Source organism: Chiloscyllium plagiosum, unplaced genomic scaffold (genome assembly GCF_037043375.1).
Source record: "Chiloscyllium plagiosum isolate Xiang-an unplaced genomic scaffold, Cpla_swu_hap1 HiC_scaffold_21, whole genome shotgun sequence".
Taxonomy (NCBI): domain Eukaryota; kingdom Metazoa; phylum Chordata; class Chondrichthyes; order Orectolobiformes; family Hemiscylliidae; genus Chiloscyllium; species Chiloscyllium plagiosum.
Window position 1 is genome coordinate 61,017,998 of NW_028270159.1, and position 25,345 is coordinate 61,043,342.

A 25,345-nucleotide genomic window follows, 5' to 3' on the forward strand; every position below is an offset into this window, starting at 1 on the left:
CCTATGTCGTTGGTGCCAATATGGACCACGACTTCGGGCTGCTCCCCCTCCCCCTCCAGGACCCGGAAAACACGATCAGAGACATCACGTACCCTTGCACCTGGGAGGCAACATACCAAACGTGAGTCTCTCTCGTTCCCACAAAACCGCCTATCTGTGCCCCTAACTATCGAGTCCCCAATTACTACTGCTCTGCTCTTCTTCACCCTTCCCTTCTGAGTAACGGGGACAGGCTCCGTGCCAGAGACCTGAGCCCCGTTACTTACCCCTGGTAAGTCGTCCCCCCCACAAGTATCCAAAACGGTATACTTGTTCTTGAGGGGAACGGCCGCAGGAGGTCCCTGCACTGGCTGCTTCCTCCCAGTCCCCCTCACTGTCACCCATCTATCTGCCATCTTTGGAGTTACTACCTCCCTATAACTCTGATCTATGACCCCCTCTGCCTCCCGAATGATCCGAAGTTCATCCAACTCCAGCTCCAGTTCCCTAACACGGTCTTGGAGGAGCTGGAGATGGGTGCACTTCCTGCAAGTGTAATCGGCAGGGACGTCGATGGCATCCCTCACCTCATACATGTTGCAGGAGGAACATTGCACTGCCTTCACTGCCATCCCTCTAAAGCTAACTTTTATTTTAAAAAAAAACTGGGTCTAAAGAATACAACAAGCAAAATTCAGCACTTACCTACTTACCACAACAGGTGTTATTATTAGGTTAGAGGAGGAGGGCGGGTGGGAGGCACTACCCGTGTAGTGCCTCGGGTTCCTCTCCTTCGCGCTTTTAAAGGGGGAAAAAACCTACCCAGGTAAGCTTACACTAACTGCTTCCGGGTCTCGGCTGCCCCTCTGGTCGTCGTCACTTCCCCCTGGTGCTCCCGCTCTTTCTGTGAAGAGAGAGTGAAAGAGAAAAAAAAAACACCGCTGCCCGCTACCGGTAAGTACTTTTAAAACCAAACGGTCTTACCTTCGCTGCTGCTCGCACTGGAAATGACCGACCGCCTCGAAGGGTGAGTATAAATACTCACCGCTTTCCTTCCCGGCTGCCCCTCTGGTCGTCGTCACTTCCCCCTGGTGCTCCCGCTCTTTCTGTGAAGAGAGAGTGAAAGAGAAAAAAAAACACCGCTGCCTGCTACCGGTAAGCACTTTTAAAACCAAACGGTCTTACCTTCGCTGCTGCTCGCACTGGAAATGGCAGGGCGAGAATGGGGAGGGAGTGAGAGTCGAGTGTGAGAGATGGGAGAGCGAGAGAGGGGAGGGAGAGAGAGGGGAGAGAGAGGGGGGAGGGTGAGAGAGGGGAGAGAGAGAGAGGGGAGAGCGAGAGAGTGGAGAACCAGAGAGGGGAGGGTGAGAGATGGGAGGGAGAAAGAGCGTGGGGGAAGAGAGAGGGGAGGGAATAGAGGGGAGGGGAAGAGAGGGGGAAGGCGAGAGAGGGGAGGGTGAGAGAGGGGGTGGGCAAAATGGATGTGAGGGCGAGGGACGGGGAGAGGAGAGCGGGGAGGGGAGGTAGATGGAGGGAAAGAGGGGAGGGAGAGAGAGGGGAGGGAGAAAGAGGGGAGGAAAAGAGAGTGGATGGTGGGTGAGAGAGGGGAGGAGGAGATAGTGGGGAGGGGGAGACTGGGGGCGGAAGAGAGAGGAGATGAGAGAGTGGTGGAGAGAGAGTGGCGGGCAAGAGCTGGGCGGGCAAGAGAGGAGAGGGAGAGACACGGGAGGGCGAGAGAGGATGGCGGGCGAGAGAGCGGTGGACGAGAGAGGGGAAGGAGAGAGAGGGGAGGGCGAGAGAGGTGAGAGGGAAAGGGCGAGCGTGAGAGAGAGCAGGGCGAGAGAGGGGAGGCCGAGAGAGAGGAGGACAAGAGAGCGTGAGGGCGAGAGAGGGGGAGGGAGAGAGGCAAGCTGGGCAAGAGAGGGATCGGCAAGAGAGAGGGGAGAGAGAGACAGAGGAGAGGGAGAGAGAGAGGGAGGGCGAGAGAGGGTGAGGGTGAGAGAGGGTGAGGGCAAGAGAGAGTGAGGGCGAGAGAGGGTGAGGGCAAGAGAGGGTGAGGGCGAGAGAGGTAGGAGGGAGAGAGAGAGGGAGGGCAAGAGAGGAGAAGCGAGAGAAAGGGGAGGGAGAGAGAGCGGGGATGGAGAGAGATGGGGAGGGAGAGAGAGAGGGAGAGAGAGAGAGAGGCAAGGTAGAGAAATGGGAGGGACAGAGAGAGGAAGGACAGAGAGAGGGAGGGCGAAAGACTGTAGGGCAAGAGAGAGGGGAGGGTGGGAGAGAGAGAGAGAGTGAGAGAGGGGGAGGGAGAGGGTGAAGGGATGGCGAGAGAGAGGGGAGGGAGAGAGAGGGGAGGGCGAGAGAGGGGAGGGCAAGAGAGGGTGAATGCAAGAGAGGGTGAGGGCGAGAGAGGTAGGAGGGAAAGAGAGAGGGAGGGCAAGAGAGGGGAGGCGAGAGAAAGGGGAGGGAGAGAGAGCAGGGTTGGAGAGGGAGAGGGGAGGGAGAGAGAGAGGGAGGGAGAGAGTGGGGAAGGGCAGGGAGGAGGGACAGAGAGAGGGAGGGTGAGAGACTAGGGCAAGAGAGAGGGGAGGGTGGGAGAGAGAGTGAGAGAGAGAGGGGGAGGGAGAGGGTGAAGGGATGGCGAGAGAGAGGGGAGGGAGAGAGAGGGGAGGGCGAGAGAGGGGAGGGCAAGAGAGGGTGAATGCAAGAGAGGGTGAGGGCGAGAGAGGTAGGAGGGAAAGAGAGAGGGAGGGCAAGAGAGGGGAGGCGAGAGAAAGGGGAGGGAGAGAGAGCAGGGTTGGAGAGGGAGAGGGGAGGGAGAGAGAGAGGGAGGGAGAGAGTGGGGAAGGGCAGGGAGGAGGGACAGAGAGAGGGAGGGTGAGAGACTAAGGCAAGAGAGAGGGGAGGGTGGGAGAGAGAGTGAGAGAGGGGGAGGGAGAGAGTGAAGGGATGGAGGGAGAGAAGGGAAGGCGAGAGAGAGGCTCGCGAGAGCAGGGAGGGCGAGAGAGGGTGCAGGGCGAGAGAGGGTGCAGGGCGAGAGTGGAGGGTGAGAAAAGGGAAGGTGAGAGGGGAGGGTGGGAGAGGGGCGGGGAGAGTGGGGGAAGGAGAGAGAGAGAGAGGAGGGAGAGAGGGACGGTCGTGAGAGGGGAGGGCGAGAGGGGGAGAGCGAGAGATGGCAGGGCGAGAGAGGGGGGCGAGAGAGTGGAGAGACAGAGAGGGGAGGGCTGAAGAGAGGAGGGCAGGAGAAGGGAGGGCAGGAGAGGGGATGGCGAGAGAGAGAGAAAGGTGAAAGAGGGGAGGGAGAGAGAGGGGAGGGAGAGAGGGGAGGGTGAGAGAGGGAGAGGGGAGAGAGGGAGGGTGAGAGAGGGAGAGGGGAGAGAGGGAGGGTGAGAGAGGGGAGGGAGAGAGGGGAGGGTGAGAGAGGGAGAGGGGAGAGAGGGAGGGTGGAAAAGGTGATGGCAAGAGCGGGGCAGGGCGACACAGGAGAGGCGGTGAGAGAGGGGAGGGAAAGAGAGAGGAGGGCGAGAGAGGGGAGAGCGAGAGGGAGAGAGCGAGAGAGAGGTGTTAGGGCGAGAATGGGGAGGGATAGAGGGGGAGAGCAAGAGGTGAGGGGGAGAGAGGGGAGGGTGTGAGAGGGAGGGCGAGAGAGGGGGAAGGAGAGGGAGGTGTGAGGACGAGAGATGGGGAGGGGAGAGCAGGGAGGGGAAATGGGGGAGGGAGAGAGGGGAGGGAGAGAGAGGGGGAGGGTGACAGAGGGAGAGAGGTGTGAGGGCGGGAGAGGGGTAGGGCGAGAGAGAGGAGAGGGAGAGAGAGAGTGGAGGAAGAGAGACGGGAGGGGAGAGAGGGAGGGGGGGAAGAGGGGAGGGGGAGAGAGGGAGGGGGAGAGAGGGGGTGGGCGAGAGATTGGCGGGCGAGAGAGTGGAGGGCGAGAGAGGGGAGGGTGAGAGAATGCAGTGTGAGAGAGAGGAGGGCGACAGAGGGAAGGGAGCGAGAGGGGAGGGCGAGAGAGGGCAGGGCGAGAGAGAGGGAGGATGGAGAGAGAGGGGAGGGAGGGAGAAGGGAGGGAGAAAGAGGGGAGGAAGAGAGAGAGGAGGTTGTGACAGAGAGGGCAGGGCGAGAGAGAGGGGAGGGCGAGAGAGAGGGGAGGGCGAGAGAGAGGGAAGGGAAAGAGAGGTGAGGGGGAGAGAGGGTGGGAGAGAGAGACGAGGGTGAGAGAGAGGGGTGAGTGAGAGACAGGAGCGGGTGAGAGAGGGGAGGGAGAAAGAGCAGTGAGGGAGAGAGCAGAGGGTGAGCTATGGAAGGGCGAGAGAGGGGTGAGGGCGAGAGAGTGGCGGGCGAATGAGGGGTGGGTGAGAGAAGGGAGGGAGAGAGAGGGGAGGGTGGGAGAAGGAAGGGCGGGAGAGAGGGGGGCAAGAAAGATGGGAGGGTGAGCGAGAGGCGGGCGAATGAGGGGCGGGAGAGAGAGGGGAGGGAGAGAGATGGGGAGGGTGGGAGAATGGGAGAGGGCGAGAGAGGGGAGGGCAAGACGGGGAGAGTGACAGAGGTATGAGGGCGAGAGAGGGGTAGGGTGAGAGGGAGGGGAGGGAGAGCGAGGGAGGGGGAGAGAGGGGCAGGGTGTGAGAGGGGAGGGAGAGAGGTGCGGGCGGCAGAGAGGGGAGGATGAGAGAGAGTGGGGGGGGGGGGAAGGGGTGGGCGAGAGAGGGGAAGGCGAGAGAGAGAACGCCAGAGTGAGAGAGGTGTTCGGCGAGAGAGGGAGAGGGCGAGAGAGAGGGGAGAAAGAGAGATTGGCAGAAGAGAGAGCAGAGGGAAGACGGGGAGTGGGAGGAAGGGGGAGGGCGAGGGAGGGGTGGGAGAGAGAGGGGAATGCGAGAGAGAGGGGAGGGTGAGAATTGGGAGGCATAGAGAGGGGAGGGCGAGAGAGTAGAGAGCGAGAGAGGGGAGGGCGAGAGAGGGGGCGGGCGAGAGAGGTGTGAGGGCGAGATACGGGGAGAGGAGAGCTGGGAGGGGAGTTAGGGGATGGAGAGCGCGGAGGGAGAGAGAGGGGGATGAAGAGAAAGGGGAGGGGAGAGAGGGGACGGCGAGAGAGAGGAGGGAGGGAGAGCGGAGGGAGAGAGAGTGGAGGGTAGAGAGAGAGTAGGAGAGAGTGGGTGGGCAAGAGAGGGGAGGGCGAGAGAGGGGAGGGCAGGAGCGGAGAGGGCAAGAGAGGGAAAGACGAGAGAGGGGAGGGAGAGAGAGTGGAGTACGAGAGAGGGGAAGGCGACAGAGGGGAGGGAGAGAGAGAGAGGAGAGCAGGAGTGGAGAGGGCGATAGAGGGAAGGGAAAGAGAGGGGAGGGCGAGAGAGTGGAGGGCGAGAGAGTGGAGTCGAGAGAGGGGAGGGCGACAGAGGGAAGGGAGAGAGAGAGGGGAGGGCAGGAGCGGGAAGGGTGGGAGAGGGAAGGGTGAGAGAGGGGAGGGAGAGAGAGGGAAGGGCGAGAGAGAGAGGAGGGGGTCAGAGAGAGGGCAGGGCGAGAGCGAGGGGAGAGTGAGAGGGAGGATGGAGAGAGAGGGGGAGGGCGAGAGAGGGAGAGCGGGAGAGATGTGCGAGGATGGGAGAGGGGTAGGGCGAGAGAGAGGGGAGGGAGAGAGTGGTGGAAGAGAGAGGGGAGGGGAGAGACGGAGGGGGAGAGAGGTGGGAGTGCGAGAGAGGGGAGGGCGACAGAGGTGAGGGAGAGAGAGGGGGAGGGCAAGAGCGGGGAGGGTGAGACAGGGAAGGGCGAGAGAGGGACGGGAGAGAGAAGGAAGGGCGAGAGAGGGGATGATGAGAGAGAAGGGATGAAGAGAGGGAGAAGAGTGTGAGAGATAGAGCAGGGCGAGAGCGAGAGGAGGGCGAGAGGGAGGATGGAGAGAGAGGGGAGGGAGAGAGAGGGGATGGAGAAAGAGGAGAGGGAGAGAGAGAGGAGTGTGTGAGAGAGAAGGGAGGGCGAGAGAGAGGGGAGGGCGAGAGAGCAGTAGTGCAGAGCGGGGAGCGCGAGTGTTGGAAGGGCGAGAGAGGGGTGAGGGCACGAGAGGGGCGGGTGAATGAGGGGTGTGTGAGAGAGGGCAGGGAGGGAGCGGGGAGGGCGGGAGAAGGGAGGGCGAGAGAGAGGTGGGCGAATGAGGGGCGGGAGAGAGAGGGGAGGGAGAGAGAGAGGGGAGGGCGGGAGAGAGGGGTAGGGCGAGAGAGGAAGGAGGGAGAGAGAGAGGTGGAAGAGAGAAGGGAGGGGAGAGAGGGAGGGGAGAGAGGGGCAGGGCGAGAGAGGGGAGGGAGAGAGCGGAGGGTGACAGAGAAGGGAGGGTGAGAGAGATGGGAGGGGGAGAGGGGAGGGGGAGAGAGAGGGGAGTGCAAGAGACGGGGAGGGAGAGAGAGGGAAGGGGTGAGATGGCAGAGCGGAAGATGGGAGGGAGTGGGGGAGGGTGAGAGAGAGGGGAGGGCAACACAGGGGAGGGCAAGACAGGGGGAGAGCGAGAGAGGTGTGAGGGTGAGAGAGGGGTAGGGCGAGAGAGAGGGGAGGGAGGGAGAGAGAGAGGTGGAAGAGAGGGGGAGGGGAGAGAGGGGGGAGAGAGGAGCAGGGTGAGATAGGGGAGAGAGAGAGGGGAGGGTAAGAGAGAGGGAAGGGGAGATAGGGGAGGGAGAGAGAGAGGTGTGGGCAGGAGAGGGGAGGGTGAGAGAGGGAAGGGTGAGAGGGTGAGGGCGAATGGGAGGAGGGAGAGAGAGGTGAGGGCGAGAGAGAGGAGGGTGGAAGAGGGGAGGGAGACAGATGGGAGGGCGAGAGAGGGGAGTGCGAGAAAGGGGAGTGCGAGAGAGGGGAGGGCGAGAGAGAGGATAGGGCGAGAGAGGGGAGGGAGAGAGAGGACAGAGATAGAGACGGGACGCGAGAGCGGCGGAGGGCAAGAGAGGGGGGAGGGTGAGAGAGAGGGGAGGGCAAGAGTGGGGGAGGGAGAGAGATGGGAGGGGGGAGAGGGCAGGGTGGCAGAGGGGAGGGAGAGAGGGAAGGGCGAGCGAGAGGGTAGGGTGAGAGAGAGAGGGGAGGGTGAGAGAACGGAGGGCGAGATAGATGGGAGGGCCAGAGAGAGGGGAGTGCACGAGAGGGGAGGAAGAGAGAGGGGAGGGGTGAGAAGGCAGGGCGGAAGTGGGGAGGGACAGGGGAGGGCGAGAGACGGGGAGGGCGAGAGAGTGGAGGGTGAGAGAGGGGCGGGGGAGAGTGGGGGAGGGAGAGAGAGAGAGGATGGAGAGAGGAGAGGGCGTGAGAGAGGGGAGGGTGAGAGAGGGGAGGGCGAGAGAGCGTGGATGGAGAGAGGGGTGGGTGAGAGAGGGGAGGGCAAGAGTGGGGGAGGGAGGGAGATGGGAGGGGGTGAGGGCAGGGTGGCAGAGGAGAGGGAGAGAGGGAAGGGCGAGCGAGAGGGTAGGGTGAGAGAGAGGGGAGGGTGAGAGAACAGAGGGCGAGACAGATGGGAGGGCCAGAGAGAGGGGAGTGCACGAGAGGGGAGGAAGAGAGAGGGGAGGGGTGAGAAGGCAGGGCGGAAGTGGGGAGGGAGAGGGGAGGGCGAGAGAGAGGGGAAGGCAAGAGAGGGGGAGGGAGCAAGAGGGGAGGAGACAGAGGGCAGGGCGGCAGAGGGGAGGGGGAGAGCGAGAGAGAGGTGAGGGCGAGAGACGGGGAGGGCGAGAGAGGGGGAGGGCGCGAGAGAAAGAAGGGTGAGAGAAGGGAGGGTGGGAGAGTGGAGGGCGAGAGAGGGGCGGGGGAGAGTGGTGGAGGGAGAGAGAGAGGATGGAGAGAGGGGTGGGTGAGAGAGGGGAGGGCGAGAGAAGGGAGGGCGAGATAGAGGTGAGGGCAAGAGAGAGGGGAGGGTGAGAGAGGGGGAAGGCGAGAAAAGGGAGAGTGAGAGAGAGGAGGGCGAGAGGGGGAGAATGAGAGGGGGAGGGCGTGAGTGGGAGGAGGGCAAGAGAGAGGGGAGGGCGAGAGTGGGAGGGCGAGAGGGGAGAGCAAGAGAGAGAGGGGAGGGTGAGAGAGAGGGAAGGCGAGAGAGGGGAAGGTGAGAAAAGGGAGGTGAGAGAGGGGAGAGCGAGGGGGGAGGGCGAGAGGGGGAGGGCGAGAGTGGGAGGAGGGCGAGAGGGAGGGGAGGGCAAGAGTGGAGGAGGGAGCGATAGGAGAGGAGTGAGAGGGCAGGACAGCAGAGGGGAGGGAGAGAGGGGAGGGCGAGAGAGAGGGGAGGGCGAGAGGGGGAGGGGAGAGAAGGGAGGGTGAGAGAGTGGAGAGCGAGAGAGGGGCGGGGGAGAGTGGGGGAGGGAGAGAGAGTGGAGGAAGAGAGGGGAGGACCTGAGAGAGGGGAGGGCATGAGAGGGGAGGGCAGGTGAGAGGATGGTGAGATAGAGAGGGGAAGTTGAAAGAGGGGAGGGAGAGAGAGGGGAGGGCGAGAGGGGGGAGGGAGAGAGAGGAGGGAGAGAGAGGGGATGGAGAGAGAGAGGGAGGGAGAGAGAGGGGAGGGCAAGAGAGCATGGAGGGAGAGAGAGGGGTGGGTGAGAGAGGGGAGGGTGAGGGAGAGAGGGAGGAGGGAGAGAGAGGAGGGAGAGAGAGGGGAGGGAGAGAGAGGGAGGGAGAGAGAGGGGAGGGCAAGAGAGCATGGAGGGAGAGAGAGGGGTGGGTGAGAGAGGGGAGGGCGAGAGAGGGGTGGGCGAAAGAGGGGATGGTGATAGAGGGGAGTGCGAGAAAGGGGGAGGGAGAGAGAGGGAGGGTGGGAGAGGGGATTACGAGAGTGAAGAGGGCGACAAAGAGGAGGGGGTGAGAGAGCGGACGGTGAGAGAGGGGAGGGATAGAGAGAAGAGAGCAAGAGAAGGGAGAGCGAGAGAGTGGACCCCAGAGTGGGGAGGTCTGGAGGGAGGAGAGCGAGCGAGGGCAGGGCGAGAGAGAGGGGAGAAAGAGAGGTTGGAGGAAGAGAGAGGGTAGGCGAGAGAGAGGACGGGGAGAGAAGTGGAGGGACAGAGAGAGGGGAGGGCGAGAGAGTGGGGAGGGCGAGAGAGAGGGGTAGGTCGAGAGTGGGGAGTGATATAGAGGGGAGGGTGAGAGAGTGGAGAACGAGAGTGGAGAGGACGAGAGAGGGGAGGGAGAGAGAGCGTGGCAGAAGAGAGGTGGAGGGAAGAGAGGGGAGGGGGAGGGCGAGAGGGTGGAGAGCGAGAGAGGGGGAGGGCAAGAGAGGTATGAGGGCGAGAGACGGGGTATGGAGCGCCGGGAGGGGAGATAGGGGGAGGGCGAGAGAGGGAGAGAGGTGTGTGGGCGGGAGAGGGGTAGGGCGAGAGAGAGGAGAGGGAGAGAGAGAGTGGACAAAGAGAGGGGGAGGGGAGTGAGGGAGGGGGAGAGAGGGGGTGGGTGAGAGAGTGGAGTGCGAGAGAGGGGAGGATGACAGAGGGGAGGGAGAGAGAGGGGAGGGCAGGAGTGTGGAGGGTGAGAGAGGGAAGGGTGAGAGAGGAGAGGAAGAGAGAGGGGAGGGCGAGAGGGGGATGGCGAGAGAGAGGGGAAGGTGAGTGAGGGGAGGGTGAGAAAGAGGATATGAAGTGAGAGAGGAGGGGTGAGAGAGATGGCAGTGCGACAGCGAGGGGAGGGCGAGAGGGAGGATGGAGAGAGAGGGGAGGGAGAAGGAGGGGATGGCGAGGGAGGGGAGGGCAAGAGAGGGGAGGAAGAGAAAGGGGAGGGCGAGAGGGGGGAGGGTAAGAGAGCGTGGAGGGCGAGAGAGGGAAGGCGAGAGAGAGGGGTGGGGAGAATAGGGGAGGCAGAGAAAGTGTAGGGGAAGGCGAGAGAGGAGGGGGTGAGAGATAGGGAGGGTGAGAGAGGGGATGGCGAGAGAGGGAAGACAAAGAGTGGGGAGGGCCAGAGATGGGACATTGGGAGCGGGAAGGGTGAAAGAGGAGGGGGCGAGAGAGGGAAGCGCGAGAGAGGTGAGGGTGTGAGTTGGGACGATGGGAGAGGAAAGGGTGGCAGAGGAGGATGCGAGAGAGGGGAGGGCGTGAGAGTGAAGTGATAGAGAGGGGAGGGCGTGAGAGTGGAGAGCGAGAGAGGGGTGGGTGAGAGAGAGGGGAGGGCGAGAGAGGGGAGGGCGAGAGAGAGGGGAGGGCAGGAAAGGGGAGGGATAGAGAGAGGGGAGGGTGAGTGAGGGGTGGGCGAGAGAGGGGAGGGCGAGACAGGGGTGGGTGAGAGAGAGGGGAGGGCGAGAGAGGGGAGGGTGAGAGAGGGGAGGGGGATGGCGAGAGAGGGGAGGGTGTGAGTTGGTAGTGTGGGAGAGGGAAGGGCGATAGCGGAGGATGCGAGAGAGGGGAGGGCGAGAGAGGGGAGGGAGAGAGAGGGGAGGGCGAGAGAGGAAGGGTGAATAGAGGGGAGGGTGAGAGAGGAGAGAGCGAGAGAGGGCGGGCGAGAGAACGGAGGACAAGAGAGGGGATGGCGAGAGAGGGGAGGGCGAGAGAGGGGAGGGAGAGAGAGGGGAGGTTGAGAGAGGGGAGGGAGAGCGAAGGGAGGGAGAGCGAGTGGGGAGGGCGAGAGAGGGGAAGGCGAGAAAGGGGAAAGGGCGAGACAGGGGAGTGCGAGAGAGGGAAAGGCGAGAGAGACGAGGGTGAGAGAGAGGAGTGAGGGGGAGTGGGGTGAGCGAGAGAGGGGGAGAGAGAGGAGGGCGAGAGAGCGGAGGGTGAGAGAGAGGGTATGGTGAGACAGTGTGGAGGGAGAGAGAGGGGAGTGCGAGTGTTGTGAGGGTGAGAGAGAGTGGAGGGCGAGATTGTGGACAGCGAGAGAGGGGAGGGCGTGAGTGGAGAGGGCGAGATGCCAGAGGGCGGGAAAGGAGAGGGAGAGAGAGGGGAGGATAAGAGAGGAAAGGGCAAGAGAGTGGGGAGGGCGAGAGTGTGGGGTGAGCGAGAGAGGGGAGGTGAGAGAGGGAAGGGAGAGATAGAGAGGAGGGCGAGAAAGGGAAGGGAGGCAGAGGGGAAGATGACAGAGGGGAGGGCGAGAGTGGGGAGGGCGAGAGGGGAGTGAGAGAGAGGGGAGGGTGAGAGAGTGGGGAGGGCGAGAGTGGGGAGGGCGAGAGAGGGGAGCGAGATAGAGGGGAGGGAGAGAGTGTGGGGAGGGCGAGAATGGGGAGGGCGAGAATGGGGAGGGCAAGAGAGGGGAGGGTGATAGAGGGGAGGGAGAGAGAGGGGAGGGTGAGAAATGGGAAGGGCTTAGAGCGGGGAGGGTGAGAGAGTGGAGGGCGAGAGAGGGGAGGGAGAGAGAGGGGAGTGCGAGGAAGAGGAGAGGGCGAGAGAGGAAGGGGCGAGAGAGGGAAGGGAGAGAGGGGTTCGAGAGAGGTGAGGGCGAGAGAGGGGAGGGAGAGAAAGAGGGGAGGGAGAGAGAGGGGCGTGCGAGAAAGAGGGGAGGGCGAGAAAGAGGGGAGGGAGAGAGGGGGAGGGCGAGAGAGGGGAGGGAGAGAAGGGAAGGTCGAGAGAGGTGAGGGCGAGAGAGGGGAGGGCGACAGAGTGGGGTGGGAGAGGGAGCGGTGTACGAGAGAAGGGAGGGCGAGAGAGAGGGGAGGGCTGAAGAGGGGAGGGCAAGAGAGAGAGGAGGACGAGAGAGGGGGAGGGCGAGAGAGAGGGGTTTGAGAGTGGAGGGCGTGCGAGTGAGTGGGGAGGGCGGGAGAGTGGGGTGAGAGAGCATGCCGATAGAGTGGGGTGTGAGAGAGGGAGGAAGAGAGAGGGGGAGAGACAATGGGGGAGAGAGGGGGGAGAGAGGGGTGAGAGTGGGTGGAGAGTGGGAGGAGAGGGGATGTGGAGAGGGGCAGAGGGAATGGCGAGAGAGGGGCAAGTGCGGCAGAGGAGTGTGGAGAGGGGAGGGGAAAGGAGAGAGAGCTGGGAGAGGGGCGAGAGGGGAGAGAGTGGGAAAAGGGTGGAAAGGAAGGGAGCGAAAGGGGAGAGCTGAAGAGATTGAGAGGGTGGAGAGGGGAAGAGGTGGAGTGAGCGGAGGTGAAGTGGAGGGGGCGCAGGAGGGCAGCGAGGGAGGATAGTGAGGGGGAGAGAGAAAGTGTTAGAGAGAGAGGGGGAGAGGTGGGAGGAGAGGAGTGGATGAGAGGGGAGAGGGTGTGAGTGTGGAGAGGAGGGGAGAGAGGAGGGGGATGAGGATCAGAGAGGGGGGGAGAGGGGGGAGAGACAGAGACTGGGAGAGAGGGGTGGGGAAGAGAGAGGAGGAGAGAGTGCTGGGGAGAGAGAGGGGAAGAGAGAAAGGAAGAGAGAGGGGGACATCGGGGAGGGGTGAACAGGGAAGGAGTGGAGGGGATGAGAGTGGGGAGAGAGCAGGAGGGGGCGAGGAGGAGTGGGGACAGAGGGGGAGGGGGACAGAATGGAGGAGAGAGAGATGGGGAGAGAGAGGAGGGAGAGTGGGGAGACAGAGGGTGGAGAGCGGGAGGGGGAGAGAGAGGGGGAGAGAGAGGGGTAGGAACGATAGAGGTAGAGAGAGATTGGAAGCAAGGGGATTGAGAAGGGGTGGAGAGGATGTGGAGGGTGGGTAGGCGGGGAGAGGAGAGGGATGAAAGGAGGGGGCAAAGAGAGGGGGAGAGAGGTGGTGGGAGATGGGAGGGGGCAGAGGAAGGGTGGGGAGAGTGGGGAGAGAGTGGGGTGAGGGGGAGAGACAGACTTGAAGAGAGAGAGGGAGATACAGAGAGAGGGGAACAGAGGGGGGACAGAGCGAGGGGGAAACAGAGAGTGGAAGAGAGACAGGTGGGACAGAGAGAGGGGGGACAGAGAGGAGGGGGACAGCGAGAGAGTGACAGAGAGAGGGGGACAGAGAGAGGGGTCAGAGAAGGGACAGAGACGGGAGACAGAGAGAGGGGTACAGAGAGAGGGGGGAACAGAGAGAGGTGTACAGAGAGAGGGGGACAGAGAGAAGGGGACAGAGAGAGTGGAAGAGAGACGGGGGGACAGAAAGAGGGGGACAGAGAGAGAGTGACCGAGAGAGGGAGACAGAGAGAGGGGGACAGAGAGGAGGGGGACAGCGAGAGAGTGACAGAGAGAGGGGGACAGAGAGAGGGGGACAGAGAGAGGGGGAATACAGGGAGAGGGGGATGGGGGGCAGAGAGAGAGTGACTGAGAGAGGGGGACAGAGAGAGGGAGGGACAGAGGAATAGGGACGGGGGGGGACAGAGAGAGGGGGAACAGAGAGAGAGTGACAGAGAGGTGGACAGAGACGGGGGACAGAGAGAGGGGGACGCAGAGAGGGGGACTCAGAGAGGGGACAGAGAGAGGGGGAGGGGGGGACAGAGAGAGGGGGACAGAGAGAGGGGGTCAGAGAGAGGGGGACTCAGAGAGGGGGACGCAAAGAGGGGGACAGAGACAGGGGTACAGAGAGAGGGTGACAGAGAGATGGTGACAGAGAGAGGGCAACAGAGAGAGGGGGACACAGCGAGCGGGACAGAGATGTAGGAACAGAGAGAGGGGGGACAGACAGAGTGTGACGTAGAGAGGTGGACAGAGAGAGGGGGACAGAGAGAGGGAGATAGAGAGAGGGCGACAGAGAGAGGGAGGACACAAAGAGGGGCACAGAGAGAGGGGGACAGAGAGATAGAGACAGAGAGAGGGGGAATACAGGGAGAGGGGACGGGGGCAGAGAGAGAGTGACTGAGAGAGGGGGACAGAGAGATGGAGACAGAGAGGGGATACAGGGAGAGGGGAACGGGGGGCAGAGAGAGAGTGACTGAGAGAGGGGGACAGAGAGGGGGGAGACGGGGGGGAGAGTGACAGAGAGAGGGTTGACAGAGGGAGGGGAGACAGAGAGAAAGGAGGACAGAGGGAGGTGGCAGAGAGAGGGGACAGGCAGAGGCGGACAGACAGAGGGGGACAGGGGAGGGGTTACAAACAGAGGGGGCGAGAGAGAGGGGGGGACAGAGAGAGGGGGACTGAGAGAGGGGCAGAAATAGGGAGGACAGAGAGGTGGGCAGAGAGAGGGGGACAGAGAGAGGAGGACAGACAGAGGGGACAGAGAGAGGGGGCGAGAGAGAGGGGGACAGAGAGAGGGGGACAGACAGAGTGGGACAGACAGAGGGGGCACAGAGAGAGGGGGCGAGAAGGAGGGGGACAGAGAGCATGGGACAGAGAGGGGGAGACAGAGAGAGGGGACGAGAGAGAGGTGGACAGAGAGAGGGGGGCAGAGAGAGGGAGAGAGAGAGATGGGGACAGAGAAAGGGGGCAAGTGAGAGGGGACAGAGAGAGGGGCGAGAGAGAGGGGGACAGAGAGAGGGCGACACAGAGAGGGAGGACACAGAGAGGGTGACAGAGACAGGGGGACAGAGAGAGGGTGACAGAGAGACGGCGACAGAGAGAGGGCAACAGAGAGAGGGGGACACAGCGAGCGGGACAGAGATGTAGGAACAGAGAGAGGGGGGACAGACAGAGTGTGACGTAGAGAGGTGGACAGAGAGAGGGAGGACACAGAGAGAGGGGGACAGAGAAATAGAGACAGAGAGAGGGGGAATACAGGGAGAGGGGGACGGGGGGCAGAGAGAGAGTGACTGAGAGAGGGGGACAGAGAGATGGAGACAGAGAGGGGATACGGGAGCGGGGAACGGGGGGCAGAGAGAGAGAGTGACTGAGAGAGGGGGACAGAGAGGGGGGAGACGGGGGGAGAGTGACAGAGAGAGGGTTGGTAGAGGGAGGGGAGACAGAGAGAAAGGAGGACAGAGGGAGGTGGCAGAGAGAGGGGACAGGCAGAGGCGGACAGACAGAGGGGGACAGGGGAGGGGTTACAAACAGAGGGGGCGAGAGAGAGGGGGGGACAGAGAGAGGGGGACTGAGAGAGGGGCAAAAATAGGGAGGACAGAGAGGTGGGCAGAGAGAGGGGGACAGAGAGAGGAGGACAGACAGAGGGGACAGGGAGAGGGGGGACAGAGAGAGGGGGACAGACAGAGTGGGACAGACAGAGGGGGCACAGAGAGAGGGGGCGAGAAGGAGGGGAACAGAGAGCGTGGGACAGAGAGGGGGAGACAGCGAGAGGGGACGAGAGAGAGGTGGACAGAGAGAGGGGGGCAGAGAGAGGGAGAGAGAGATGGGGACAGAGAAAGGGGGCGAGTGAGAGGGGACAGAGAGAGGGGCGAGAGAGAGGGGGACAGAGAGAGGGCGACACAGAGAGGGAGGACACAGAGAGGGTGACAGAGATGTAGGGACAGAGAGAGGGGGGACAGAGAGAGTGTGACGTAGAGAGGGGGACAGAGAGAGAGGTGACAGAGAGAGGGGGCAGAGAGAGGGGTTCAGAGAGAGGGGGACACAGAGTGGGGCAGAGAGAGGGGGACACAGAGGATGGGACAGAGATGTATGAACAGAGAGAGGAGGGACAGAGAGTGTGCGACATAGAGAGGGTGACAGAGAGAGTGGGGACAGAGAGGGGGGACAGAGAGAGGGGACAGACAGAGGGGGTACAGAGAGAGAGGGGGAGGGACAGAGAGAGGGAGGGAGTGAGAGAGGGAGGGAGAGTGAGGTGACAGAGTGAGGGGAGAGAGAGGGGCAGACAGATGGGGCGAGAGAGGGAGGGAGAGGAGGCAAGGTAGAAGTGGCAAGGGAGAGTGGGGGAGAGAGAGAGATGATAGAGGGGTGACTGAGAGGGAGGGAGCGAGAGAGGACGAGACGGGGGTAAGAGAGAGGGGGGGGAGAGGGCGGGAGAGAGGGGCAGAGAGCGGGGGGAGAAAGTGGGGGAAGATAGAGGGAAGTGTAGGGGAGAATGACGGGAGAGTGAGGGGAGAGATGGGGGTGAGAGAGCTGGGGTGAGAAAGCAGGGGTGAGAGCGCGGAGGTGAGACAGTTGGGGAAGAGAGTGGGGGAGAGAGGGGGGAGAGAGTGGGGAGAGAGAGAGGAGGGAGAGAGAGGGGGAGAGAGAGGGTGGAGCGACTGGGAGAGAGGTGGAAAGACAGGGGAGAGAGATGGGAGGAAGGGGGCGAGGGAGGGGGGAGAGAGGGGGACAGAAAGGGGGTGAGAGAGGCAGAGAGAAAGGGGAGAGAGATGGGGGTGAGAGTGGGGGAAGAGAGTGGAACGGAGAGAGTGGGGAGAGAGAGGAGAGAGTGAGAAGGTGAGAGAGAGTGCGGGAGTGAGAGACGGAGAGAGAGGGGAGAGATTTAGTCGATAGAGTTGGGGAGAGAGTTAGTGAAGAGGAGGGAGAGAGAATTTGAGGGGTAGAGAGAGGGGGTGAGTGGGGTAGAGCGAAAAAGGGGTATAGAAAGGGGGTGAGAGAGTGGGGTAGAGAGAGAGGGGAGAGGGAGGGGGAGAGAGGGGGAGAGAGGGTGGAGAATGTAGGAGAGAGAGGGGAGAGTGGGGGAGAGAGAGGAGAGAGAGGGGAACAGAGGGAGGAGGACAGAGGGATGGGGAGAGAGAGAGATGTGGGAGAGAGAGAGGAGAGAGAGGGCGCGAGAGAGTGGGGAGAGAGGGGAGAGAGAGTGAGGGGAGAGAGTGGGGGAGGGAGAGGGTTAGGGTGGGAGGGAGTGAGAGAGTTAGGTGACAGAGTGGGGAGAGAGTTAGTGAAGAGAGTGTGGGGAGAGAGAGAGTGAGGGATAGAGAGAGGGGGTGAGAGTGAGAGAGGTGTAGAGAGATGGGGTGAGAGAGAGACGGTAGAGAGGAGGGAAGAGAGGAGAGGAGCGAGGAGGGGAGAGAGGGGTGGAGGGGAGTGGGGGGTGGAGAGAGGGGGAAGAGAGAGAGGCGGTAGAGAGAGAGATAGAGAGGGGGTGGAGAATGTGGGAGAGTGAGGGGGAGGGAGAGGAATCGGGCGAGGGAGGGGGGTAAGAGAGGGGGACAGAAAGGAGGTGAGAGTGGGGGAGAGCGCACGGGGAGAGAGAGGGGAAAAATGGGGAGAGAAATGGGGAGAGAGATGGGGAGAGAGAGAGGGGAGAGAGATGGTGAGAGAGAGGTGGCGTGAGAGGGGACGAGAGAGGGGGTGAGAGAGGGTGGCGAGAGAGAGGGATAGAGAGAGAGGGCAGAGAGAGAGGGGTGAGAAAGGGAGGGCGAAAGAGGGGAGGGAGAGGAGGCAATGTAGAAGGGACAAGGGAGAGGGGGAGAGAGAGGGAGAGAAGGGGAGAGAGAAAGGTGAGAGAGGGGAAGAAGGGGAAGAGAGTGGGAGAGAGGAGAGAGAGGGGGCAGCGAACGAGGGGAGAAAGTGGGGGAAGATAAAGGGGGAAGTGTGGGGGAGAATGAGGGGAGAGTGGGGGGGTGAGAGAGCTGGGGTGAGAGACCGGGGTTAGAGCACAGGGGTGAGAGAGTTGGGGCAGAGAGTGGGGGAGAAGATGGGGAGAGAGTGGGGGTGAGAGAGAGAGAGGAGGGAGAGAGGGGGGAGGGGGGAGACACAGGGGAGGGGGAGGAAGTGGAAAGGTGCGAGGGATGGGGAGAGAGCGGGACAGAAAGGGGGTGAGAGAGGGGTGAGATAGAGGGGAGAGAGATGGGCGTGAGAGTGGGGGACGAGAGTGCAAGGGATAGAGTTGGGAAAGTGAGTGTAGAAGAGAGAGGAGAGAGGGAGACGGTGAGAGATGGAGGGAGTCAGAGACGGCGAGAGAGAGGGGCGAGATTTAGGCGACAGAGTGGGGGAGACAGTTAGTGAAGAGAGAGGGAGAGAGAGTTTGAGGGGTAGAGAGAAGGGGTGAGCGGGTTAGAGAGAGAAAGGGGTGGACAGAGGGGGTGAGAGAGTGGGGTAGAGAGAGAGGGCAGAGGGAGGGGTAGAGAAGGGGAGGGGGAGAGAGGGGAGAGTGGCGGAGAGAGAGGACAGAGAGGGGGACAGAGGGAGGGGACAGAGAGTGGAGGGAGAAAGAGAGGGGAGAGAGGGAGAGGGGAGTGAGAGGGTGAGAGAGTGTGGGGGAGAGATTGGGGAGAGAGTGGGGAGAGAGAGTGGGGAGAGAGAGTGAGGGGAGAGAGTGAGGGAGAGAGAGGGTTAGAGAGCGAGGGAGTGAGAGAGTTAGGTGATAGAGTTGGGAGAGAGTTAGTGAAGAGAGAGGGAAGGGAGAGAGAGTCAGGGGTAGAGAGAGGCGGTGAAAGTGAGAGAGATGTAGAGAGAGGGGGTGAGAGAGAGGTGGTAGAGAGAAGGGGAGAGAGGAGGGGAAAGAGCAGGGGAGAGAGGGGACAGATGGGGTAGAGGATTGAGAGGGGGAATGGAGAGAAGGGGAAGAGAGAGAGAGGCGGTAGAGAGAGAGATAGAGGGGGAGAGACAGGGGGAGAGAGAGGGGGTGAAAGGGGGAGAGAGAGAGTGGAGTGAGTGGGGGAGAGAGAAAATAGTGCGTGACATGGTGAGGGGGAGGGAGGGAGCGAGCGAGGGTGTGAGAGAGAGAGGGAATGAGAGAGGGAGGGAGAGTGAGCTGACAGAGTGAGGGGAGAGAGAGGGGCAGAGAAACGGGCAGAGAGATAGGGGTGAGAGAGGAAGAGAGTGGGGGAGAGAGACAGAGGAGGAGAGAAAGGGGAGAGAGGGGGTGAGAAAGCATGGGGTGAGTCAGCGGGGGTAAGAGCGCGGAGGAGAGAGAGGGGGAGAGAGAGGGGAGAGAGTGGGGACTGGTGGGGGGAGAGAGAGGGGGAGGGAGAGAAAGGGGGCAAGGGAGGGGTGAGAGAGAGAGGGAGACAGAAAGGGGGTGAGGGGGGTGAGAGCGGGGGGAGAGAGAGGGGAGAGGGATGGGGAGAGTGAGGGGGAGACAGACGGGAGAGAGTGGGGTCAAGAGAGGAGACAGAGAGGGGGGAGAGTGAGGGGGAGAGGGGGGAGTAGAGAAAGCAGGGAGAGAGAGTGGAGAGAGGGGAGAGAGGGGGTGAGAGAAAGCGGGAGAGAGAGTGGGCAGAGAAAGAGTGTGAAGATAAAGGGGGAAGAGAGAGAGCGGAAGAGTGAGAGGGGAGTGAGAGGGGAGAGATAGTGGGGAGTGAGAGGGGGAGAGAGAGTGAGGGGAGAGAGCGCGCGGAGACAGAGGGAGGGAGAGAGGGGAGAGAGAGAGGGAGAGAGAGAGCGGATGGGAGAGTGGGGGCGAGAGCATAAGGGCGAGAGCTGGAGGTGAGATCGGGGGGTGAGAGAGGGAAGGGGGGCAAGGGAGGGGGGGCGCCAGGGAGAGTGCGGAGAGTGAAGGGGAAAGAGATGGGAGAGCGAGAGAGAGTGGGAGAGAGGGAGAGAGAGAGAGCAGGGATACAGAGAGTGGGGAGAAAGGGAGGGGAGAGACGGGGAGAGAGCGGGGAGAGGGGGGAGAGAGGAAGAGAGAGAAGGGGAGAGAGAGGGGGAGAGAGAGAGCGGGGAGAGAGAGATGGGAGAGAGAAGGGGAGAGAGGGGAGGGGGTGAGAGAGGGAGTGTGTGTGAGGTGACAGAGTGAGGGGAGAGAGAGGGGCAGAGAGAGAAGGGCAGAGAGAGGGAGGGCGAAAGAGGGGCAGGGGCCAAGGGCGGGGGGTCAAGGGAGAGTGGGGAGAGAGAGAGAGGGGGAGAGAGAAGGGGTGAGAGAGAGAGTGGTGGAGAGAGAGGTGAGAGAGAGCTGGAGGCAGAGAGGTGGCAGAGAGAGTGGGGAGAGAGAGGGTGTAGCGAGAGAGCAGGAGAGAGAGAGGGTGCAGATAGAGGGGAGAGAGGGGGAGAGTGAGTGGGAGAGAGAGAGAGGGGAGAGAGAGGGGAGAGAGTGGGGGCAGAGAGAGAGAGTGGGGAGAGAGAGGAGGAGAGAGAGTGGGAGAGAGACGGGCAGAGAAAAAAGGGAGAGAGAGGGGTAGAGAGCGAGCAGGAGAGAGAGGGGGCAGAGAGAGGTGGCAGAGAGAGAGTGGAGGAGAGAGTGGGGGAGAGAGAGAGAGAAGGGGCAGAGAAAGAGGGGAGAAAGGGTGTAGAGAGAAAGCGGGAGAGAGAGGGGGAGAGAGGGCAGAGATACAGGAGAGAGAGGGGGAGAGAGAGTGCGAGAGAGAGAGGGGAGAGAGCAGGAGGGGAGGGGGAGGGAGAGTGGGGAGAGAGAGGGAGGGAGAGACGGGAGAGAGAGAGGGGTACGAGAGAGAGGGGGGCGAGAGCAAGGGGTGCGAGCAAGAGGCGAGAGAGGGATCGAGAGAGGGGAGCGGGGGGGCGAGAGAGAGGGGAAGAGAAAGGGGAAGAGAGCGTGGGTGGGGAGAGAGAGGGTGAGAGAAGCAGGGAGTGAGAGGGCGGGGGAGAGTGAGGTGACAGAGTGAGGGGAGCGAGAGAGTGGCAGAGAGAGGGGGTCGAGAGAGAGGGGCGAGAGAGGGGGAAAGAGGGGGGGAGAGGGAGGGAGAGAAGGGGAGAGAGGGGGAGAGACAGGGTGCAGAGAGAACGGGCAGAAAGAAACAGTGGAGAGAGGGAGAGGGGGATAGAGATGGAGAGAGAGAGAGGGGAGAGAGAGTGGGGGAGTGAGTGGGGGGAGTGAGTTGGGGAGACACTGGGGGAGAGAGTGAGGGCAGAGTGTGTGGGAGAGAGTGGGGGAGAGAGGGGTAGAGAGAGGGTGAGTTAAAGGCTGAGAGTGGGAGGGAGGGAGAGTGGGAGGGAGTGAGAGGTGACAGAGTGAGGTGAGAGAGAGGGCTGAGAGAGAGGGGGTCGAGAGAGGGGGCGAGAGAGGGGTAGAGAGGGAGAGGAGAAAGGGAGGGGGAGAGGGAGGGGAAGAGAGGGAGGCGGAGAAGAGGGGGAGAGAGAGGGAGAGAGAAAGATGGGAGAGAGAGAGAGGGGGGAGAGAGACTGTGAGTGAGAGAGGGGAGAGAGAGGAGGGCGAGAGAGTGAAGCAAGAGAGGGGGTGAGAGAGGGGGAAAGAGAGAGGAGAAGAGATAGGGGGAGAGACAGAGGGCGGAGCGAGACAGAGTGATTGGGGAGAGAGCGGGGGAGAGAGGGGAAGAGAGAGTGCGGGGAGCGAGAGTTGGGGAGAGCGTGGGGGAGAGTGTGGGGGACAGTGTGGGGGGAGAGAGTGGGGCCGTGAGTGGGGGGAATGAGTGGGGGAGAGAGTTGGCGGAGAGAGTGGGGGAGAGAGAGTGGGGGAGAGAGGGGGTAGAGACAGGGTGAGAGAGAGGGTGAGAGAGGCAGAGAATGAGAGGGGGAGGGAGAGTGAGGTGACAGAGTGAGGGCAGAGAAAGAGGGGCAGCGAGAGGGGGTCGAAAGAGAGTGGCGAGAGAAGGGGAAAGAGGGCGGGGAGAGAGGGAGGGGAGAGAAGTGGGGAGAGAGAGGGGAGAGAGAGGGGGAGAAGGGGCAGAGAGAGGGGGCAGAGAGAGAGATAGTGGAGAGAGAGAGGAGGTGAGAGAGGAGGAGAGAGAGAGTGTGAGAGAGGCAGGGAGTGAGAGGGAGAGTGAGGTGACAGAGTGAGGAGGAGAGAGGGGGCAGAGAGAGGGGGTCGAGAGAGAGGGGTGAGAGAGGGGGAGAGAGGGAAGGGAGAGAGGGAAAGGGGAGAGAATAAGGGGGAGAAAAGGGGGAGAGATGGGGCAGAGAGAGAGTAGTGAGAGAGTGAGGGGGAGAGGGAGAGTAGTGAGAGAGGAGGACGAGAGAGTGAGGCAAGAGAGGGGGGGCGAGAGTGGGGGAAAGAGAGAGTGGAAGAGAGGGGGGAGAGACAGAGGGGGAGCGAGAGAGAGTGGGTAGGGAGAGAGAGGTTGAGAGATGGGGAGAGAGGGGGCAGAGAGAGGGTGTAGAGAGAGGGGGAGAGACAGAGAGGACGAGAGAGTGAGGCAAGAGAGGGGGGCGAGAGAGGGGGAAAGAGAGAGGGGAAGGGGGGGAGAGATAGAGGGGGAGCGAGAGAGAGTGAGTGGGGAGAGAGAGGTTGAGAGATGGGGAGAGAGGGGGAAGAGAGAGGGTGTAGAGAGAGGGGGTGGAGACTCTTCCCTGAGTCTCGGAGGGAAACAGCCTGATTTGGATTGGAGTTTCAGCCTCTCAGTGAGAAGTGAAATCTCCTCCAGGTTCTCACTGTAAGGTGGAGCAGGCCAGTCTCGGGGAAGCCTGGCCATCCTGCTGTCCTTGTATGTCTACACTCTTTGTTTCTTGTTTGTTACAGCTTGTTCTTTTATCCAGTTTCTCTTATCATACTATAAGCTTTATTATGAAATGCCCCTGCTGCTTCTTTTGTGGTCAGCTACAACCCTTCATAGTTATTTCCTCGCTTAAAACTATTTTCTTTAAAAGACCCTCTATATTCATTAAAGTCTTAGCCTTAAGTATGCTACATGCTACAAGAATTCCGTGACCGTTTGTATAATGTCCCACCCCAGCAACAGCCCACTCCCCCCACCTGCAGAAGCTACATTTCTAACCTCCCACAATTCCCCCCTTTTTCTTTTTCTCTAACTGCTGTTTCTGCACTTATTAAGTCTGCTTTAATTTATTTTCTTACAGTCTGCCCTCTTACGCCTTTTGGCAATGAGGTTCATAATCTTACATTTTACATTTGTGCTGTTCGTCCCTCGAACTCTAGGAACATTCTTTGACTTTCCCTTTGTGGCATATTACCTGCTGATTGTGAAAGCATCTGATGATGTATTTGGGTTCCTTCCCCAAGGGATGTCATCAGTCGGCTCATTACCCATTTTAGGACATTGAACCCTACCACCAGACCCACTAATATCAATAATCCATAGATAGCCAGATTCACTAACCATCTTCCTCAAACAATCAATCCCCAATTCTCCCACTCCCATCCCTTTTCATTCCGGTACTGAAACCGGAAATCTTTATTTTGGCGATTTTGTCTCACACGTGTTTGGAGATTTCATGAATGTTAGAGGAGACCTCAGGTATGTAAGTACAACATTCCTCTACAATTAGTGCACAGGTACCACTTTTCTCTGCCAGAATATAATCTAGAGCCATCCTGTTCTGAAGAGTCGTTAGCCTAGTGGCAATCATTTCGGTCGTTATGGCTGCTACTTGGGATTGGGTTTCGGCCAATGCATCAGCAGTATTGATGGACAGCTCTTCCAGGGAAGCCGCCAACTTTTGTATTTCTACTCCCGCTCGAGCCGTACATAGGTATCAAAGTCCAGAGGAGGCGATCTCCTTCGGTTACTCGCCTTCCTCCCTGTTTATTCTGAGGTATTTTTGGGGCTCCCTCTAACAGCCTCAAGTGGGGAATTATATGGGCGTGGTAGCAGCAGCCGCTCCAGCCTTTCTGGCTTTGAGGGAGTGTTTGATCAACATCATAACATGCATGCATTCCTATACATTCAGTCACGCGAATGTATTTTTCCCCGGGAATAAATGGATAGGCCTTCAGACCGCATACCCAATACGTTCTATTTAATAGTCGGAGAATGGTCGTGGCAGTAGCTTGGCTCATGTAGACACAAGATGACTTTCCTAATCGGAACGGTGTGGTATCATTCTGATTACAGAAACAAGTGGTATTTACTGCTCCTTTTGGTGGGGAAACTCTAAGACCATTGATAGCACCCAGAGTTTTCGGGGCTGGTCGAGGGAACCATCCCGCAAAGTTATAATTACCCCTGTCAGATCTCCATTTTGTATTATTTGAGCCCGAGTCAAATTGTTGTACATCGTGCTCTTTTGGTAAGTGGTATTACCGTGAGAGGAATTCCAGATTCGTCATGGTGTGGGATCTCCGCACATACCCAACAGTCGGTATGCCCCTTTAGTTTAGCATAATTCTGACAAAAAGCGGTAAAATAATTTTTCCCACCCCCCTTGGCAGCTAGCACCAATATTATCATGACAATATAAAGCTGACCATTCATTTCAGCTCACAACCCCTATCTGTCTATTCCCTAACCCTTTAAATACCAGGGAGGAGGGAGTCCACGCAACACTTACAATTGTTTTGGGATACAGTTTTTAACCAATATTTAATAGTCTCTTATCTCAGTCCATTCTTTTTACTCAGCTTGATTTTCAGAGGGTTGTCTGTAGGATGTGCTTGCCACTCTGCCGTAGGGGAAGGAGCGTCCACCGGGTCCTTAACACGGGTGTGATGACTCCACCCTTTTTCAGCAGTTCGGACGGCTGTTTCAGTGGTCAGGCGGATTAGGAACGTCCCTCCCAGCTGGGCTGCAGTTTGGTATCTTTCCAGCTTTTGCTCAGGACCCAATCATCCGGTTGTATTCAATGTACGGCGAACTGAAGTGGAGGTGTCTGGGGTCAACAGACCCTTCTTCCTAAGGACAGACAAAGAAGAACCGAGCGCAACAATATAGTTTTTTTTAAAGAACTTATCACTGAACTCTACAGTTGGTAATTGTCCTGTCACTTCCTCATCATTTCCTCTAATCAGGGTTGGCTCAAAAATAGGCACCAAGAATTCTTTGCCTTTTAGTCAATTCTTGTTAGTCAATTTAACACCGGTATGTCTAAAACTGAAGGATGATCGTGCTGCTCCCATGTCCACCAAAAGTACTGCCTCTTCCCCTTCAGGTTCCACCTTTAGATTTATCAAGGTTCCGGTGGGTCTCAGGAGGAAGGAACCCGTGACTCCCCTAGTCCTCAACGAAGGTCATTAGGGAAACGGTTTCCATTTCTTCTGCTAATTCCGGGCATTCCCATTTAAAATGCCACACTTTCCCACAATGGTAACATCCTGCCTGTTGCCTCCTTCCCCGGATGTCCGACCTTTGTCTTTTGTGTCCTTCCCTATCCTTCCTGTTATCCCCCGATCCCAGTCTCCTTTTTGTTATTTCCACCATCATTTTGGCTTTCTGTTTCTGCTTCTCGTCTTCCCTTTTCACATACACTTTCTGTGCCTCACGTAACAATTCTTCCATCTGTCTTTCACTCCATCCATCTAATTTCTGTAATTTCTTTTGTATGTCCGGCCATGATTGAGTTACAAACTGGACCTTTAAGTGTCGCTGTGCTATCGATTATCGGGATCCATCCCTGAATAATTCCTTGTGGCCTCCTTGAGCCTTTGAAGAAATGCAGAAGGGTTTCATCCTTCTCTTGTCGTACTTCGAAAGCCTTAACAACATTTTGTGATCTAGGTGCCGCCTCTTTAATTCCCAATATTACCATTTCCCTTAGATCCTCTATCAAACTTTTCATTTGCTTCTTAAAAGCCCTAACTTCACTACTAGTTAAGGGAGCGTTTACGTATCCTATTTCTCCGGCCCCAATCGGGACCTCTCTTAAGGGACATAATTTTATATTTTCCCTTATCTCCTCCTTTACGTATGGTGGCTCGAGTGACTCTGGGCCGCCAGGTTCTGCATCTATTAGCTCAGAGCCCGTTTCTCTTTCAGTTACTGGAGTTGCTTTCGGTTCTGGGGCCGTAGGCTGGCTGTAGAGACGGGATAGACATGTCTCTAGAGGAGGGTATGTGGGCGGTAAACAGGAAACCCTTTGTGATTTCTCTTGTTCATTCTTTTCTTGCTCTTTCCCTGATTCTTCCACCTTCATGGGATATAATTTTACCCCCCGCAACCCCTATCCAGCAAGCCACATATTCCGACTCTTCTTGACTGTATGTT

General features: G+C 59.9%; 1 pseudogene; it reads right to left on the reverse strand.

Moving 5' to 3' along the window:
* Nucleotides 1-22,541: 22,541 nt before the first annotated feature.
* Nucleotides 22,542-23,423, reverse strand: LOC148146267 (endogenous retrovirus group PABLB member 1 Env polyprotein-like; annotated as a pseudogene).
* Between the last annotated feature and the right edge of the window lie 1,922 nt (nucleotides 23,424-25,345).